Source organism: Panthera tigris, chromosome B1 (genome assembly GCF_018350195.1).
Source record: "Panthera tigris isolate Pti1 chromosome B1, P.tigris_Pti1_mat1.1, whole genome shotgun sequence".
Lineage (NCBI taxonomy): Eukaryota > Metazoa > Chordata > Mammalia > Carnivora > Felidae > Panthera > Panthera tigris.
This window is the reverse complement of record NC_056663.1, coordinates 72449621-72455409: the sequence shown is the minus strand read 5'-3', so window position 1 is coordinate 72455409 and position 5789 is coordinate 72449621. Positions and strand designations below refer to the sequence as shown.

Sequence of the window (5789 nt, the reverse complement as noted above, 5' to 3'; positions counted from 1 at the left end):
TGTTAGCCACATTTCAGACACAAGGGGGAAGGTGGAGAGAGACATAGAGGAAAAGACGTGTGTCACTGTCTTCTTATTTGTTATTGTCATGCAGTCAGTGGCTGTCCTACTGGTTACTGTTTCCCAGTACATCCTGCAATGCTAGCACGCAGTATAGACCCTCAGGAGATGTTTGTTAGGCTTGAATTTAGTGATCGCGAATGTAAGATAAGAAAGTGTGCTCCAACAGTCGGTTTTGTTTTAAAGAACCTATTTCCAGCTATCTTTTCCTAGGCAGTTGCACACTTTATTAGCTTCTAATGGAAATATTGAAATAAGAAGCTTTGCAATTTATTTTTAAAATCTTATTTTATTGATTGATAATAAAATGTCTTTTCCAAAAGGCGTTTATGCTAGTAGAGTGGGGGAGGCAATTGAAGAATAGGTGAAGTTTCTGCCAGTTACTCCGCTCCTCTCTTAACCATTGTCTTCATCTGCTTATTCTTTTTTTTTTTAAATTTTTTTTTAATGTTTATTTATTTTTGAGACAGAGAGAGACAGAGCATGAACAGGGGAGGAGCAGAGAGAGAGGGAGACACAGAATCTGAAACAGGCTCCAGGCTGTGAGCTGTCAGCACAGAGCCCGACGCGGGGCTCGAACTCACGGACCGTGAGATGACCCGAGCCGAAGTGGGACGCTTAACCGACCAAGCCACCCAGGCGCCCCATTCATATGCTTATTCAAAACTGGATTGCTGATGTATCTGCTTTCAGGTGTGCAGGAAAGGAAAAGGGGCCAAAGTCTGGAAGGGCCAGCTTGTCTATAAAAAGGAGCTGACACAGAAGTTGTACACGTCCCTTTCTCTCACCTCTCATTGGCTCAAGCTGTTGCAAGGGAACACCTGGCTGCCACGGAGACATAGAATTGTAATTGTTGGCTAGGCAGGCGTATGTGGGGAAAGAGCAGATTTTGAAGGGACACATTTGGCATGACTATCTTAAGCAGCATAAATGATTTTTCTATTGACAGTCCTCAAAACAACACATGAGTTTTCTGTAGGTAGTAAACTTTAGTGTATTCAAAAGAATCTCAAGTGCATGACAGCATTGAAGAGAGCATCCCTGTGTGAGTAGATGGTCAGACTTCTAGGTAAGAAAGAAAGCATGTCATCTAAACAGCTGTGTGTGTGTGTGTGGGGGGGCTCTCTTTGTGAGAATAGTTTAGCATTTGCCTTAACAAATTTAGAGATAAGGACCTGGGAATGGTGTACTGTCTTAACAAAAATAAGGGCATGTTTCATATTAGCAGGCAAGTGGCAGGTGACAAGGAAATACATATTGCAGTCTGGAATGCTGTTGGCCATTTCTCATCACATAATAAAACATTTGGTAAAAATGGGGCGCCTCGGTGGTGCAGTCAGCTAAGCATTTGACTTTGCCTCCAGTCATGATCTCGGAGTTTGGGAGTTTGAGTCCCGCAGTGGGCTCTTTGCTGTCAGCACAGAGCCCACCTTGGATCCTTTGTCCCTACCCCCTGCTGCTCTTTCCCTGCACATGCGCTGTCTCTCAAAAATAAGTGAACATTAAAAAAAATCAGGTAAAACTGTCTATTTTTAAATAAAATCTCTTAAAAACCAGGAATAAAAGAGAAGATAGCATTCTTATTCTCCAAAATAACTATAGCTAACATCACCCTTACTGGTGAAATGTTGAATTATTTTCCGTTGTGATCAAGAAGAAGACAAGTATGTTTGCTGTCACCACTTCCATTCAATAACTTTACTTGAGATTCCAGTGAGTTCAATAGAACTAGAAAAAGAAATAAAAGGTACAAGGATTAGAAGAAAGAAACAACACTGTCACTATTCAGAGTTTTGTGAGCGTTTGCAAAAACAACAGACATGGCTTGAATTGTACAAATACCATTCACAACAACATCAAAAATATGGACTACTTTGGAATAAACCCAACCAAATATGTGCCAGCCTTCTACATATAATCTTAAAAGACTTATTTGAAAGAATACTGTAAAGATGGAGAGATACGTACTATGCTTATAAATTGGAAGACTAGTATATGGAAATGCCAATTAATCTAGAGAGTCAATGCCATCTGAATCACAAACCCCAGAAGGCTTTGTGTGTAACTTGGCAAGCTAAGTCTAAAGTTTATATAATATACAAAAGGCTGACATTGCCCTAAAGAAGAAGTTGGTAAGATTTGTTTACTAGCTACGAAAACTTTTTTGACAGCATAGTAACTTAGGCAGCATGGTATTGGTATGGAGATAGGCAGGTCAGTGGAATGGACTAGAAAGCTGAAACTCATAGCTACACACATAAGCATACTTCCTATTTGACAGAGGCAGCACTGCAGATCAGTGGATATAGGACACAGTTTATGATAAATGATACTGAGACAAGTTGATGTCCATGTGGAAAAATATGAAACTTGATCGTACTTCATCCCATACTTAAAAAACAATTCCAAGGGGATTAACCTCTCCGCATGTTTTATTGATTCTAAGAGATACGCGTTAATATCTCTTTGTCTGAAATCAGGATGTTTTCACAGTCAGTGACACCATAGTTTACTTAGCAATAGTTTTTCTTTTTTGTGTTGAATATGTTAGTGGTGGATCTTATATATTTTTTCTTTTTAAAAGTTTATTTATTTATTTTGAGAGAGAACAAGAGAAGCAAAGAGAGAGAGGGAGAGAACCCCAAGCAGGCTCCACACTGTCAGTGCATAGCCTGACATGGGGCTCGATCTCAAGAACTTTGAGATCATGACCTGAGCTGAAATCAAGAGTTGGACGCTTAACCGACTGAGCCACCCGGGTGCCCCTGTGGATCTCATATCCGATGATGACTTAGGTTTGATGAAATATGGTGTAACAGTTTGACTCTCATCAGGAAAATAAAAGTCAATCAGTATTTCAAGAATAAAACATGTTGATACAGGGAATTAGGGGCTTCTAGCATCAATGGGAGGATTAAGGAAGTGAAGAGCTTGAAAGCTCACCAGTAGGCAACTGAAAAATCCCAGGAACCTCCAAGAAGCCACTGCAGCTTCTCAGAAAGCCACTAGCCGTGATCACACGTGCCTAGAGATCTGCATAATTTGAAGACATGCATTCCTATGACCCTTTGATGGTGTTAGAAAATTATTATAAGAAAGAGATACATTCAGGTTAGAATTTGGTCCCCATTGTGTATTGTGTGCATATTGGGAGAGATGTAAATAACATATAAAAACTACTTTCTAGTTGATACCTTTCTGGACCATGAGGAGCCACTCTGGATCAGATAGAAAAGTTGCTCATCGCTCAGGGATCCTGAATTTTGAACCAGCCACAGTAACTCTATGGGACTTTGAACACTTTAGGAAAAGGGTTGTGTGTTGCATGTGTAGGTAGAATAACGTGTAGGATATTTGGGTGGACAGAGAGGCAGACCACAGCAGACTGCAAGTTGTCTCTTCTTCCTGGATATGTGGTAATTCATATAGAGGCTTTATTTATAAGTCTTTCTTGCAGATAGGTATGGTCATGTGACTAACACTGAACCAAGGAGATCTGAGAAGAATAAGTGACATTGTCAACTTACATCTCTTCTCCAACTTAAGGACTAATTACTTTTCCCAGACAGTTGTTCTTTTCCCCCTGCAGGAACTGGAACAGAGACATGCCAGACCTGGCTATGACCATGAAAGCAAGGACAATGCCTTTGGGAATGACCAAGGACAGGTGGCAGACACATGGATCTCAGAATGCCCATGTGCAGAAGAGAGGTCCTGCCAACCTAGAACAGAGTGGAGTATAATATGGTAGAGAAGTAATAATCTATCTTATTTAAGCCATGCTCTGTTGTGGTCTCTGATCTATTATACCAAAATTATTATCATTGACAAATACAATGCATGTGTCATTGCATTAAAGTCATTTTTGTAGTTATTTTACTATGCAATAAATTCAGCAATAACCTTTTAGTTCTTGAGACCATTTTAAAATGAGCAAATCCAGAGTCTTATACTTGAAGTTTTCCCATGGTCCCAGGTTTTATATGAATGCCTCTAATCTTGTATTCCCTAAACTCCCAGTAGAGGATTAACTCAGACAACATGGATTGGTTTTCATTGTATAGCTTTATAAACAAGTCCAAGGACATTGCAGAAGTTCCATAAATATTCTTTGATTGATTAGAAATGCTGGAAAAGGAATTTCAAAGGAATTTAAAAAATAAACTTAATGAAAATAAAAAGAACCACCTTCTTCAATTTTAGATAAAGAAGTTAATTTTGGCCTGAAGTTTGAAGTTCCTTACTGAAGCCATTCTTTTAGCCATTAAGAGATGGCTCATTTTTCACACTGATGTATGTTGGGTTCTATTCTTTCCAGCCATAAAGCAGTTTTTGACCATCGTTACATCTTTGATAGCAATAGATAATTCTGAAGTTTGTTTGTAGGTCAGAATTTTGTATATTATGATGTTTTCCATTGTTTGCTTTAATTTTCCTGAGATGTTCTTTCTAAGTTTTAAATGTTTTTGGTGGTTTTCATCACCTTCTTCAGCTCACTCTCCAAGCCATCTTCTTGAGGATGGATCATTCCATGTTAAAACTGCATATCTCTCCATATCCACATGCCTGATCCCCATTTACCTCTTTCTATTTAGTTTCCACTGCACTTACCGTCTTCTACATGCTACGTGATTTACTTATTACAGTTGTTGTTCTTGTCTGTCTCTTCCCACTAGAATAGAACGTCCGTTCATGTAGGGATTTATATCTGTTTTATTAACTGAAGTATCTTTAGTACCTAGAGTGGGTGCTCAGTAGATAATGGCTTAATAAATGAAGAACTTCCACTCTGTTAAAGAATAATTTGATTTAATTCTATTTAGATGAACGATTGAACAATTTGATACTAGGAACCCTAAAACTGTTCTATTTTTAAAACCTGAGTTATATATTTTCAGGAAAGATATTCAAACAACAAAATGAAGTTGAATTTCTTTTCTATGAATTATTACTTGCTTTGCCTAAGAAAAAAACAGATGGTCACTTGCCAGATTAAGGACTATACCATGCTATTTCAGCCCACCGTTTTACCACACGTGATGTCCACAATCTGAACATGTTGTCCCGTGTTTCTGTTCATAAGAGAAGATTTTTGTACTCTGTGCTGTGTTGACTCTGTGCAACTGCATCCAGTTGGTTCTGACAGGTCAGTAGCACTTCTAAATGTTGAGGGTTCCATTTCTGGGATTGCTGTGTTTCCACTAGGCACAGGGGCTAATTCAATCCTGCAAGTTAAATCTCACATATAATCAGGAATATTGGGGTAAAAAGGGGGAGAGAGGCAAATAAGTAACCATTGTTACTGTCTGGATGGCAGGGAGTCATGCCCAGTGCACATTATCATATGGGTGCAATTTAGTGTTGTCTTATTTTACATTCCTGCATCTATTTGTACTCTTGGATCCTTATATGAGTAGCTGACATTTATTCACTTACTAGTGCCAGATACTGTTTTAAACATTATCTATCTATATCTATCTATCTATCTATCTATCTATCTATCTATCTATCTATGTATATGTATATATATGTATATGTATATAGTACATACATGTATATATAGTTAACTCTTCTCAGCAATATGATGAATTAGATATTTTAATTATCCCTTTTTTATGGAGACATAGAGACAATTTACCCACATGCACATGGCTAGTAAATGGCAGAGTTAGCATTCACACCAATAGTCTTAGCCTCTAGCCCATGCTCTCAAATGCTATCCTAGTATG

The 5789-nt window shown here is 38.4% G+C and overlaps 1 long non-coding RNA gene across 1 annotated transcript; it reads left to right on the top strand.

The window, feature by feature from the left end:
• Positions 1-944: 944 nt before the first annotated feature.
• On the top strand, positions 945-3906 carry LOC122237650. Its single transcript, XR_006216240.1, has 2 exons — positions 945-1129; positions 3650-3906. It is a non-coding gene; the product is annotated as an uncharacterized LOC122237650 (long non-coding RNA).
• The last annotated feature ends 1883 nt before the right edge of the window (positions 3907-5789 follow it).